The sequence below is a fragment of the Anomalospiza imberbis genome, chromosome 4 (genome assembly GCF_031753505.1).
Source record: "Anomalospiza imberbis isolate Cuckoo-Finch-1a 21T00152 chromosome 4, ASM3175350v1, whole genome shotgun sequence".
NCBI lineage: Eukaryota > Metazoa > Chordata > Aves > Passeriformes > Viduidae > Anomalospiza > Anomalospiza imberbis.
Window position 1 is genome coordinate 5360133 of NC_089684.1, and position 14380 is coordinate 5374512.

General features: G+C 39.2%; 1 protein-coding gene and 1 long non-coding RNA gene across 41 annotated transcripts in view; one reads left to right on the plus strand and one right to left on the minus strand.

The window, feature by feature from the left end:
- Positions 1 to 238: 238 nt before the first annotated feature.
- LOC137472139 (uncharacterized) lies at positions 239 to 1576 on the minus strand. Its single transcript, XR_010998033.1, has 3 exons — positions 1470 to 1576; positions 625 to 1206; positions 239 to 513 (listed from the first exon to the last, which is right to left on the minus strand). It is a non-coding gene; the product is annotated as an uncharacterized lncRNA (long non-coding RNA).
- SORBS2 (sorbin and SH3 domain containing 2) overlaps positions 1374 to 14380 on the plus strand; it is a 142919-nt gene continuing 129912 nt past the window's right edge. For 13 of the 40 annotated variants that reach the window (XR_010998032.1, XM_068186878.1, XM_068186882.1 and 10 more), the window contains exon 1: positions 1773 to 1928. The gene's annotated coding sequence lies outside the window, so the exon portion shown is untranslated. Of the gene's footprint in view, positions 1462 to 1772; positions 1929 to 2245; positions 2390 to 12616; positions 12679 to 14380 lie in introns of those variants that run through there. The other 27 variants (XM_068186892.1, XM_068186894.1, XM_068186895.1 and 24 more) reach the window with 8 other exon arrangements.

The following is a 14380-nucleotide window of genomic DNA, read 5'->3' on the forward strand; positions in this document are numbered from 1 at the left end:
TGTTTCCAAAATCTATTTTAGCCTGTCTTTGGGGAGTATTGTGATAGTAACTGCACTTAGTGCAATAAAGTAATAGAAAACCTGTTTGTGTCTTCCCTTATTGAAGAGCATTTTTAATATTTTTTTTTTAAGTCAGTGACTGTATCAATGCATTAAAAAGAAAGAGACTGGATGCACAGCCTGTCTTATGTTGCTTATTAACAAAAAAAGTTAGGGAACCAATCATGGTGAAATGGTGTTCTTGTAATGCACGCTGGTTTTGTTTTAATACTTAGTATGTAAATAATTACTTCAGTAGTTTAATGTTTTGCAGGCAAGAGCTTCAGAATTGGGTTGCCAAATCAGCAGACATCCCTTTTTGATCAAAAAGTACTGTTGAACAGTAGTCGCGGCACCAAAAGTATGTGCCTGAGTCACGGGAGCAGGGAGTCCTTTCACCAGCTGCTAGAACAGACTCTTAGCCCCAGCTGCAGTTTGAGGGATGTGGACATCCACCCATCTTTTTTAAGAAGGCTAAGAGACAATGAAACAAGACTAAACTAGCATTTGTGTTGAAACACCTATTTAAATATACTGGAATGTTTCAGCTCCAACACCTCAGAATTCTAAACCTTATTTACTTACTTGTTTCCTTGTGAGCCCCTCCCAGGTCACTTTCACAGAGCTCAGTACTCACTTTCAGAGAAACTTAGACCAGGAAAAGAGGATGAAGGTGCTGAGGGAAGAAATGTGTAAAATCCACTCAAGTGGACCTTAGTTCATTGCCCAGGACTCCACAGTGACACCACTGCCCTTGGATCCTGAGAGAAGCAAATTCGCTTGGAGGGGTGGAGCAGCAGAGCTTTGTCTACAAGTTGTACTCAGAGGTGAAAAATATGCTGTAGCCCTCGAAAAGTATAACTGAACAGGGAGATGCAAATTTTTCATATAGGTATTAAGTCAATCCCTGCTAACGGCTGGGAAGTTCTGACCAATACTCAGAACTTTTGGGTATGAAATATGCAGTATGCTTGCTTAGATACATGTGATGCTTCTAAATGACTTTTTGAGAACTTTAGGTTGATGGGTGTTGCATGTGCTCTCTGTCTTATATTTCTGACTCCTTAGGCAGCTGAGATACGAGTTCATGACAGGTCTTGAAGTGCGGAAATTTTTATAAGCAGTTTTAAATTCTTCACAAATGTCTCCTTTTCTTCCTACTTCTAACTGAAATGAAAAAAAAAAAAAAAAAGTGGTATTCTAAATAAATAAAATTGGTTTACATGGTGATTGCAATGCACAATCTTAGGCATCTAAACAAGCGTCCACCCTTAAGCCTTTAAGATCGACCAATGTGTTTATGAACACTAGGAATTGTGATGTCAGGGGTTAGGTTACTGTGAATGAGTGAGGACTTAGGCTTTATTGTTGAAAAACCACCTGACTGTTGTACAATGCTCATCCCTAATGTCTATTTCCTAAGTAAGCACCCTGAGTGCTTACACGGTGCCTTGTCAATTTTGGGGCTTCAGTTTGGCGCATCAGAGGCGCTTCCCTGGCCGCGTTCACCCGGTGCTTTGCGGCCCCCGGGCGCGGGTCGCCCTCGGCGCCGCCGCGTCCCCGCTCGGCGCGGGGGATGCGGGGGATGCGGGGGATGCGGGGGATGCGGGGGATGCGGGGGATGCGGGGGATGCGGGGGATGCGGGGGATGCGGCGGGCGCTCCGCGGGCGCTCCGCGGGCGCGGGGCCGGAGCGGCCGGGGCGGGCCGGGCCGCTGTTGGCTGTTGCCATGGCTCCGGCAAGCCGGGGGAGCCCAATGAGCGCTCTGCGGCGGTGCCGAGGGGGACCAGCCATTTTGCTTATGGAAAACAATGTGACATATTATGCTGTGCTATACCGGGGAATAAACAAAAATCCCGTCGGGGGACGCAGAAGAAACGGGCATATGAGTGAGTAATCCCGGCGGCAGAGCGGGCTCCCGAGCTGCCATTTTGACAGGCAGGCGGCTGCCGCTCCCGCCGCTGGTCGGGGGAGGTGGAATGCGGGGCGATAATGCTGCGTATCTGCTGTCAGGCAGCGGAGCGGGGGTTTGTCCTGTGAAGGCAGGGCTCCTCCGCAGTGCTGTCTCGGCAGCTCGCTGGCCGCCGCTCGGAGCGGAGCCGGGCTCCAGGACAAGGGAGTCGCCGCTGGCGCTCGGAGCGCGGCTGGCGCCGGGCGCGGCGCTGCCAGGAGCAGGTGTGCGGCTCGGCCCGGCCCGGCCCGGCCCGGCCCGGCCCGGCTCGCCCGGCGCCGCTGCGGCTCCCGGGCTGCTCCCGCCGGGCGAGCTGCTGCCGCCGGACTCGGCCACAAAAGGGAGCCGCTGTGCGCCTCGGCTGCTGCGGGAGAGGTACCTGGGCACGGGCTGGTGCGGGTCTGTGGCACAGCTGGGCACAACTTCGTGCAGGAAGCAAGCTTCTCTCGGTATCTGTGCCGTGGAAGGTTGGCTTTGGTCGGTGGCTGGTTTAGAGTGGTTGCTGAATTCATTGATCTGACTGCGTTGTCCTTAAACGTTTCGATGTGAGTGGCGTTCCATATGGTTGCTGATTCAGAAGGATGCTTCTAATGTTTTAGTAGATAATTCTACTAAAAGGCAAGGATTTTTTTTTTTTCTGTTTGTTTGGGTGGTCATTGTGTTTTTTATTATCAGGATAGCGTGGGTGAAATAAAATATGATAGACCTCGTGAGCATGTTTGCCTTAGATCACGGAGTTCATCACTAGTGGATTCCATGCATTGTGTTCAGCCTCAGTGTTAGATTTAAATTGTCCAACTGCTGCTGTGCAGTATGTAGGTCATAATAAAAAGCAGCTTTTTCACCAGCTTTCAGTGCCTCGGTGCTGCGGTTGATTAGTTTGTGGTACTTGTGCTGTTAAGAGTAGTGGTATTAAAGCCAGCTCACACCTCCTTTTTAAAGATATCGCACGTTCCGTGCTAGACAGAGCACAACACACCCATTGTGTCCCTCCGTTTGGCGTTCAATAAAAGGAAGGAAACGAGCACTCCACATGGAGCACCAGCACATTAATAGCGCAAGACGGTTAAACTTTTATTGAACAATCCCAGGGATTCTGAGATAATCTACTGAAGGTAGAGACAATAAAAACACTTAGATGTATATAGGGACTAGTAGGAATGGGAGAGGTCTTCTGATAGGGACTATGTGTTAATAGTGTAGATTTTCAGTGCAAAATGAATTGTTCCGAATAGTTATTAATCACAACACATTTGCTGTAGTTAAACCTAGGTCAATAAAACCTCAATCCCTCAGGACAGATAACGTTTCTATTTAAAGTAGCATTTTCCAAGCTACTGACTGTATTCTTATGCATTAATACAAATTCTGAATTCTCTTATAATGAAATGCATTAAATTATTCTGAAAACTTATCCAAATATTCCGATTCACTTTGCATCTACAGGAAATAAAATGATATTTTGGTTTTAAGCCTTCTTTAATAATTATGTGGATTGAAATCCCACTGAGATGAGCCATTTGTTTGGACAGTTGAGCGGGCATGAAGTCAAGAATTCGAGGTCTGGTATCTTTATAGTTAAATTAGTAACCAGCACTCTGTAACTAGGAGCCAAATTCCAGTGTTGTTTCTGTATATATCCTGCAAAGGCATTTGAACAAGCATGATCAGCAACTATCCCCCAAGTGAGACATTGCATTTGGAAACAGCAGTATATAATTGAATTGCTACTATGTGTTCTCCCCATTAGAAAAGCTTATTGAACCATTTCAGGATTCTGTTTTTTGGTGAATGCACACACCAACTTCTTTATGCCTCTGTGTAGGGGTCACACAGTAAGTGGTTTAGAGAACTGCCTTCATCTGTGATCTAGAAAGTGGAATGTGCCTTTACAGTGTGGTACTGCATGAATATTTATGATTGAGTCTGTAATTATGAGGAAAATTATAAACAAGCAGAGCTAGTATTTAAGATGTTGGTAAGTCTTTAACAAAGAGGGAGATTTTGTTACAACAGTAAGAGACATGGATATAGCAGTATACAAAGTAAAGGGTCTTGCACTTCAAGGTGAATTGATTCTCCCTGTGGATTCTTCTCACTGTGAAGAATTTATGGTTTGAGGACAACAAATGAAGACTAGCAATGACTAATCACTAAACAGTGTGCACCCATTAGGTGCTAAAAGATGCATCTCATTAGTCAGTATTATTTAAACCAATATTCTGTGCTCTCCATTCTGCTTTTCTCCTTTTGTTATTTTTCTCATATTGATTCCCAGCTTCCCTCTGCTTCCTTACTGTCTCTTTGGCAACATCTGATCCCATCAGAGCTATTTGTAAATCAAATCGGTGACTGTCAGTAGTGGTCATGGAGGTACTGCAATAGAATCTGATGTGGAGGAAGAATTTAAATGAGTTAGGGATAAGAAACAGCAACTAAGTAATGAGTGTATCCAGTGCAAACAAATTCCACATCATGTAAGTTTTAAAGGCCTAGAATTGGGTCACTGATGTAAAAATCAAATGGGCATGCATGGAGAGGGACATTTTTCCTCTCATGATGATTTGAAGTGTACTAATAAACAGAATGTTTACAAGAAGACCTTGACAATAATATGGCATAGGACAAATTGGAAAGCTTGGTATTAGAAATGGCAGCATAGAGTTCTAGTTGAAGTCTAGAAGGTTTTCAGGTTTCAGTGGAGCCATGGTCTTTATCAAGAGGTGATTATGCATTTTTGGAAAGCTTCTAGGTTATCCAAAGTCAGGCTCTCTCTTGGTCAGCAGAGATGTAAATAACATCAGCTGTCATTCTTTAACATTAGAGTCACTTCAAACATTTTTTTAGACAGATGACCTTAGAAGGTCCATGTGTAGCTCTTAAACAGGATACCAACAAAGCAAAAACAAGCAGATTAATCCTAAAATGCAGTGTCATAGTAGCGGGTGCAAATAGTAATAGAAATAAGAGACCAGGATGACCGAAGGAGGTAAAATGAAGTGGTGTAGCGGCTTATTTGGTATGCTGTTTGTTTAAAATAATCAGGTTTGAGCAAACAGTGATAAGCATCAACCAATCATGGGTGTGTAGAGCACAGTAACCTTATAAGAGCTAGTGTGGAAATGTGTTGTCTGTCCTCAGCCTGTGGACTCTTCTCAGTGTACTTACATGCATGACCAAGCTGTGAGCAGCAATACAGATGGCATGTGCCATGGGAAGATGCTCAGGTATCGAGTTAGGGTATGCTGTATGATGTTACACTATGAAATGGCTGGATGTCACTTCTGCACCAGAAGGATCAGGTATTGAATGTAATACATCAATTACGTGGTTGTGTCCGGAGTGCACAGCCTCCATCAGATGTGACCTTGGAACTGTACTTCTGCTCCGGTGAGGCTGTTTGCACAAAAATAGAAATAAAAATTGTCAATTTCTCGCTGTTTGTAAACTGGAATTGTACAAATGTGTACTTTGTTGTTGTGTCCTACTGCTCTGATACCAGTCCTTTCTCATGTCATTATTTCCTATTGGATTAAGCATGTTACTGTTGCCAGTCTGAATTTCCTTTCTTTACTGTTGTGTGTAGCATGCAGTTTCCTGTATGAGAGAAGACTGTGCCATAGATGCTTTGTGTTCATTTTTATTCAAATAGTCTTGAGTCTTTTCATGAAAGTGTTTTGACAAAAGCTGACCATTCTGAAATTATGAAGCTTCTTAACATTTAAAAGCTAAAACAAAAACTAGAACGACTTTCAAAGGCACTGATGTAATGGAAAAGTTCATGTATGGGAGGGAAAAGGGAGAGAAGTACTTAAATGGGCAGCATGTATCTTTGAGTAAAGGCATGCTAGATGACGACATTTGAGATTTACTCCTGCTTTCAGTGTTTTTGAAGCATGTAATGTATTTTTCTGTTCAGATGTATTGTTCCATAACAGTGATACATCATAGCTAATGCTGCTGTGAGGTAGGAAATTCCAAAGGCCGACCCTTTTCTTCTGTTATTTCTAACTTCTTTCCCTAAATAGATTGATTTTTTTGGTCTTTCTGTACTGAATACAGATAGTGTTCTGACTCATCCACCCTTAAAAACCTCACCAACCACCATCAGGGGGTTGAATATCACAGATGTGGTTCTGTGTTCTTAAGTAACCTGAGTAACATAGTGCACTTTTGAAGAGGTGGTGCTGAAGGTCCTGGGTCTCAGAGAATAGTTGGGAAAAACACCCTAAAAGGAAAAGCAAACATTCTTCCTCTCAATCATTACTGTGATCAAACTATACACCAAACTTTTTCATTAGCCTTTTCATAAAACAGCTGTTAAATAATGCTGAGATAGAGTAATGAAAACTTTATTTCTTTTAAGGGTACTTGTCTAGCATTTTATGTACAAGTATTAAAGCAGTGTACAACTGAACTGTTTGATGAATACTAAAGCTATCCTTAGTTTATCAGCAGTGGCTTAAATTTGTCCACAAGCATAGCAGCTTTATTTTTTGCTTCTTCAGGACCCAAAAGAATATGCAGGAATGCATGATGAAACCAAATGGAAATGGAATCAGTAACTGCAGTTCTCACAGCTGAAAATCAGATTTATTGAAGTTTATGAAAACAGTAAAATGCCTTGATTTCTATGGGTTGCGTTTGGTTGTGGGATCACGAGTTATGCTAATCAGAAATCAGTAGTTGTGACTGAAGGTCAAGATAGGTGGAAAGGTCTTTGTGTTTTTTCAAACAGTTTAAGAGCAACATGCCTGGTTTCTTAATATATTGTTGTTTTTGTGGATTTTTTTTTTTTTTTTGGTTTGGGTTTTTATTTAGTTGGTTTTTTGGTGGTTTTTTTTTTCTTTTCTGAACAGCACCAGTAGGTGAAATCCCAGTTCAAGAAGGCAGCAAGGCTGAAAAGTGACTGTAACCCTTCCTAAGAGGCTTAGGTTGGATGGTGTAGCCTGTGATTAGAAGGGGTAGGGACCATGTCAAGAGCAGGACAGCCACAGAGAGTTCTTGTCAGAATGATGCCATGTTGTCTGAGGACTCCTAACTAACATAAAACGGAACATAAAACTTCACCACCACAGTGTGCCTTGAGTGCTATAGTGTTTAATAAAGCCACGTATCTCTCACTGGGATTAACTTGCTGAAAACTAATACTTTGTCAAAGTTTAGTTTAGCAAATGGTGGGGTGGAGGAGGCTATCCAAGATTCAGTTATCTGGATCAATTCTGATGTCTGAAAAATGCATGAACTAGAAATTACATGTTACTACAGAGGGTCTCTGTGCATATCAACAGTATTTTCACTACTTGAAGTGACTACAAGTGAAAAGCAGAACAAAGGCAATAGAAAAAAGCATGGGTTAGGTAAAATGGATGCTTTGACTGTTGTTATTCTTTTAATGTTCATTTTTTCTTAATAATGAAATATTAGACATGACTATAAAATTATCATACCTTTTTAAAAATAAATAAATAGGTATAAACATTTATAAAAACATAAATGTAATCTGACATGTTGTCATCAAGCAGGTGCAAATTGACATTTGTAAGGTACTAAATGCCTGTTTCTCACAGAATTTTGTGTTCATTTGAGAACTTCAGATTCTCTTATCTGTCAACATGAGAGCTTTTCTAGTACATTGGACTATGATAAATAAGGAAGAGTAAATAATTGGTATGAGGCAATTATTGGTTGGTGAAAATTACAAATAATTGTATTTCATGAAGGTTATTTAGTAAGTCTCCAGCACAGGATGTTTTTCTCTCTCCAATAAAACAACCATCATGGGCCTTCGTAAGGATTGGGTTAAGGGATTAGATGGCCCAAGTTTGTTGATATTTCAACTGCTTTGTTGTTTGCAAACATCATGTGAGTTTTCAGTTTCAGAGTGTTTCAGCCTTTGAGACAATCCTAAATTTTAGGGATTAGCCTAGGTGAAGTATACAAGAAATAATTCCCTTTTGAACATACAGGTCACACTACTGACTTCTATGTATTTTGTACTTTGTGCTTGTTAAAATCTTACACAGTTATTGTCTGATCTGGGTATCAACCTTGTATTTTCTTTCTTCCCACTAATAGTAAAGATACTAAAGAAAAGCAAGCAGTAGGAACCCAAAGGGGTGCCAGTGCAAAACACTGGGTATGTTTCATTTGATTTGTATATTGAACAGGTAGGTCACACTGCTCCTTCTACCCTGTTACACTGTTACACATTTTAATAAGCAAATTCTGACACAAGACAGCAGTTTCCAGCACAAATTTAATTTAATTTAGGTTGTGGTGAATTTCTAATGAACAGGGAACTCTAAGCAGTGACATTCTCCAGATAATCAAATTCATGGTAATTGCAGTTTTTCTTTTGGAGAAATCTGTATTTGTTAGGTACCTGAAGGAAATAATTATTTCAGTGTGACTGATGCAATGAAATGGTTTACTTTGAATAAGTAAAATATAAAAGAGGCTAATCAAATGAAGTGCTACTGTACGAGAGCAAAATGAAAGCGTGACAGGTTTGACAGTAGAATAAAGACCAAACCAAAGGCTTTGTTTTGACATACATGCAGATAATCAGGCAAATTCAAGTCTTTTAAGAGACCTCTTCTATAAGGGTCACTTTACAGATACAGATCATGTAATCTGAGCCTTGCAGATTATCATTCTACTTTTAAACAAGTACAAGAGAGAGGTTTTTAATTCCTTATTTGCATAGCTGTAGATTTACACATTCACATGTTTTTGCCATTGGCATTTGAGTCACAAATGACTGATTTATGGTCTTGAGCAAAGGCCAAATTCAGGACACACTTTTAACTGTCAGGACTGCAAACTCTACAAAAATTGTTTGAAAGCCAGCACCTGTTTTAATTAATACATACAAAGCAGTAGGAGGATCCCTTCCAGCTTGAGGAAATACTTCTCTTATGAGCAAGGCAATAATTATTGCAGGGATGGTATGCTAAATTAATTCAGGTGTGAATTTGTTTTTTGTTATATTTAGTTGTGAAATTATCTTAAACATAATTCTCTAAAATCAGTCACTGCTTAGATAAACAACACAAATGAAAATAAACATGTCGGTAATAGCTACAGAAAGTACAGCAGGGTCAAGTTCTCTTTGCAGTAGGTGCTGAACATGAAAGATGGAACAGGCTTGATGCGGGTTTATTAACAGGTGGCTTTGGCCTCTGCTTGACTACAACACCAGTGGTTTCTTGATTTCCTGTAGCAGAAATGAAAATATAAAGGGTGTCTGAGGAAGAAGCAAATAGTAGCTTTGTAGATGAACTTGGGAAGTGTTCTTAAGATAAAAGATTACTTCTACTTATGAGTGGATGAAATGTGTGTGGGAGAATTTGAGCAGATACTGTGAAGAGACTTTTGGGAGTTGCAAGAGGAGACAGGAAGAGAATTACAAAAGTGCTTGAAAGGGAAAAGATAAATATAATTTCTGCAGTGACAACACAATGAGCTATCTATATATGTCCTCTATTCTGGGGCAGGGACAGCTACAGTGGCTTCAAATAAAAAAAAAATTAGACTGGTCTCATGGGGTGCATCTTGCATAGATCAGAACATGTTACTTAAAACCGTGGGTTCAGATACTGTAGTTAAATTGTGTGTTGACAAGAGGCCTAAACAATAGCATTCCTCATGGGGGACCAAAACAAAATTAGGAATCAGATTTCAAAAGTGCTGTGGAGAAATCAGTCCTCCCAGGAAAAGCTACAATACATGCTCAGAGTGAAGGGGAAACAGGTGTAAAGAAACATGAGTCAGTTCCTTGAGGCGTTCACATACTTGAGCATTCAGGGGTTTTTGGGGGGTTTTTATTTTTAAAAAACCCCAAAAAGTCATGTTTGCATTCTAGTCAAATCTACAACCTATACGCAGTGTACCAGGGCAAGGTGCAGATTTAATTTTTTTAATTGATTTTTTTGTCTTCATATGCACATATCTGAAATTTTCAGATTTGAATACAAATTTATCTCTTTCTGTGGTTTCATTCTTTATGTTGTATTTTATTCTTGGGAGACCCAAGTGGATGAGTCCTGTCCCTTCACAGACACTTCAGGTGAAGCATTAGAAGTCTACATTTATAATGTGATTACCCATTATGGAAATGGAATTCTCTCTAGCTGTCCTGCACCAGCAATAGAATTTTGCAGTTTTGAGGGTGAGATCAGGTGGTAAGGATCTTTAATTTCTGTCCCTTGGTTTTGCACCAAATAGTTTTAACTGGGACAAAGTCTGTTAGAATGTTGGTGGGATAATTTGTGTGTTTTGCTTTATAGACAAGTGTATTAAGGCTGCAAATGTCTTTATGGAAAATGTCCATTTCTCAGTGGTTTTAAAATTATGAGCTGAGCTGGAGCTTGGAGGTTGCTTGAGAAAGAATAATTATATAGCAAGCTTTCTTGTGTATAGTCCTCTCAAATCTATGTAATTCTACTGTCATCTTCAGTATTTTATATGATGTAGTTAGAATTCTATGGACTTTATCTTCCAGTGTGTTTAGGAACAGCTTCTCTTTATAGTCATTAAAACTGTGGGGTTTTTTCTGAACTAATTGCAGATAATACTGTGAAAATTTCACATTCAATACATAAAATTGTTAAAACAAGCTAATAATATATGTTATTTAAATCTTCATAAAAGCAACAACTTCTTTTGAATTCTGGACTTGTTTTCTCTGGTGATGATGTGGATAGTTTTTACTAAGTAATTTCTTAAAGAGCTAAAAGGATTTTAACTTTGCTTTGCCCAGAAGCAGATAATTTTTTAAATGAACTATTTTAGGGATAGGTTTGGAGCTATATTCTGAGGTCTCTACCCTTTTTGGTGGGTACAATAAAGAACTGTAAATTTTTTACCCTTACGCTTGCAAAAATGTGAAATCTAACTTCTTGTTTCTCATAATCCTAAATTGTATCTTAAGCTGTTAAGTGCTGAAATGATGATTCAAGTTTGGCCTTGTAAGAATCCAGTCTGAATAATATTTTTAAAAGCAAGGGCATGACTTAAACGCAGTTGTTCATCTGTGACTTGCCTCAAACCTGGGTGTTTTCTTTACCAAGACATATTCTAAACAAGGAGCATTTAAAGGTTTGTTGGAAGAGGGCAGAGAGGAATTTAGCAAAATTACACAAATGATATTATTAGTATTTTTGAAAGCTTTTATTGATGTTTTCTCTCTTTGAATGCAATGGTAGGAATCTTCCCTGTGTTAATTAAAGTCGTTGCAGTAAATGTGTGCTTTTAAAATACCATTGAAAAGGCCTTAGCATCCAACTTTTTGCTGTTCTAGCTTTAGGTTCAGCCCAAAGTGCCTGTAAATTTATTTTGAAGAATACTGGAAAGATTTATCTAAAAACATGAAAAAAAGTTTTGCACTTGTGTTTATTTGTGTCCCTTGATAAAATGATTTTCTTATTGTCATTACTTACATCAGCATTTAAGTCTTACTATCTGGGCTGAAAGGGTTGGCACCATCTTGAATGAATCTGCTAACCTTCTTTAAGTGTATTTATTACTGGAAATAGCTTCACATGTTTATATACACAATTTTTATCATATTTTGGGGATGTTCTGTTAGATAAATAGTCCTACCTCTTAAAACTTGATGAGAATCAGAAGTTATGTTCAAAATGTGCTGTGCATTTCAACTTGGAATCCTGCAAATGCTAACCAGATTTTCAAACGGAGGTCAGTGCAATTGTGTTGTTTTTTCATCTTAAACTTTTTGTGCTGTCTGTATCAGACACACCTGTGAGTTTGAAATGTCACCATCATAATCAGGCTATGCGGTCACTAGCTTCATGAGGAGGAGGAATCAGGAAATAGAGATGTCTTTGTGTTGTCATTTCAAAGGCAGCAATGTTTCAATGCTGCATCATAAAAAGATTCTGTGTTGACTTCTTTAGGTGTGGATCACATAAAAGTTAGCATAGAGGTTTAATTTTTTTGTATTTCAATGCTCTTTCTCTTTTAAAAAGTGCTATTAAAATGATTTGAACTATTCAACTCATGAACAGTTTAGCCTTTGATCTTAACTCGCGTGTTTCTAGTTCATGCTACCCATCTATCATAAGCTGATTTTGTTATAAATAACCAAAAGCTGTACAGACACTATGTAAAACTATTAGTGATTTCCCCCTCTGTTGTTGCCCTCTGGTTTCAAACTCTGGTCTTCATCTGAAGATGAACTGTCACTTGCATGTAATTTTTTTTTCACCCTGATGATCAGAATGTAAAGACTGAAAAAAATAGCATCAAATGCTTTTCCAATGTTCTCATTATGAGCAATTTGTTTAATTGCTGTAGGAATCAAGTTTAGGCCTGAGCTTAAATTTTAAGTCAATGGGTTCAAAGCAGAAGTCAAGGCAAACAGAACACAAGCAGCTTAATGTGTTTTTGGACACTAAATTTGTAATAATTAAGCTTCTGCTAAGATATGTCTGCTGTCTACTTTTGATGTCTTTATATACAAGGCTGTAATTTGACAACTTTTTTATCTCTACCATCTCTTTTGGGAAGTAAGATAGAAAATTGTGTGGTTAGCTATTCTGTAGAAAATTTTGTAGAGAAAATTTACCTTTCAACTTCTCAATTTTTTTTTTTTTCATTTAGGTTAAGTTTTCAAGCCATTTTAGAAGCAGAGGATACCACAAGTCACTGACTTCAACCTTCAAGTTTTTTAAGTGCAAATGTGCACAACTTTGTTGCTTGTAGTGACTGTTGTCTAAGGGTTAAAATTGAAATTTTCTGTTTTGAACAGTCATTTAATTAAGCTGATGAACAGTCTTTAAGGGGAAAGAAGGGTCTACTGAGGTGTTATTACTAATAGACAGAGGAATTTGATAAACAGAGGATGTTAAAGTTCTGAGGAAGTAAACAATTTCTAGGAAGGGAAATCCACCTTTCCATGTGTTTATTTTTCAGAGAGGAAACTACCTAATAGGTGGAAAACTTAATGGATATAAAATAGGATATCTACTTCAGATTATGTTACATTTGACTTCCAGTTCTCATGTATCTTCAGAACACCTCTCCCAACCTTCTTCTGTGCAACTTCAGCCACCTTAGATTCACGATATGACACAGGTTCTTCTTCCTCTACCCAATGTGCAAAATATCTGTAGTCATACTGGTCCAGCTTTCAGTTTGTTGCTGCTTAAGAATATTTTTAAGGATCTTTTCTTTCCACCTTTCGGGGTGGCTCTGGCCTTTGTCATATGAATTGGGGCCTCCTTAATGGCCTCATTTTCCTAAGGAATATTCACTGCACCTCATAAAATGTGTAGTTATGCTGGCTACTAAAAACAGAGATAGCAAAGAAGTCTTGTTTTAGAGCTGTCTCTGTAGGCACCCTTCCTTTTGGAAGAATTTTTCCATTCACAAGAAAGTTTGCAGTGGAAAATATGGCAGCAGTTTTGAATTCTTTATTACTGCTGTTGAGTGATCAGCACTGGAAGCTTACTGATGGAAAAGAATTAGGAAATTTCTAAAAATCCTTAAAGTAATGTCACCCATGGTGACGGTGCTTTTCTTGTCTCTGTTATTTGCCACTTAAATGAGGATCAGATTCTGTTAGCTGAAAAATTAGTTCTGACCTACGGATAATTCAACACAGAGCAATTAACTGGCAGCACAACTGTAACATTCTGTCTTGAGTATAGCAAATATCAAATTGCTTTTCCTCAGGAAAAGCATGAATATAGTTCAAACAAACGTTTCAAACTAATAGCCTGTTCTGCAATTAACAGTCCTGTAAAGAACACAAACAGCAAACAAAAACTGTGAAGGAGCTCTCATTTTCACTTAGCTGAAGCAATACATGATAGATGGCTACATTATAGTATGCCTCTATTAACAAGAAGACAAAACAAGCGCAAGCTCAGCACTGATTTCCTGAGCCATTCTTCTCGTGGGCTAGGACTAAGTGGGTTATGGAGTATCCACTGGTGGGTCTTGGTATCGTACTTTAACTTCGCCTTTGGGAGTTGTAAAACTTCCTGGAAACCTTTCCTGGTGTTTCTTTCACTCCAAGCTACAAGTATGGGGACTTGTCAAATCTTTGGGGAAATGATGATCTTCAGGAATAAAGAAATTTGAACAGGAAAGGGTCAGTTTTCTGTTTTAGGAGCTTCCTGTTGAGTGTGCTACATCGTACTGCAGAAAGGAGATTTTTGTAGGGAGCAAGAGTAGGCTTGGTAGGCTCAGGCGTTTTGGCAGCACCCTTTCTTGCTGATAAGCAGCATGAAGATGGACAAAGGTGGAGGCAGTGTAGCTGCAAGGACGTTCAGTCTGCTGGTGTCGTGTACCTGAGCTCTTGAAGTAACTACCTTCTTTGCAGCCTGAAGGACTGATAATTGTCATGATTATGTGAAACCG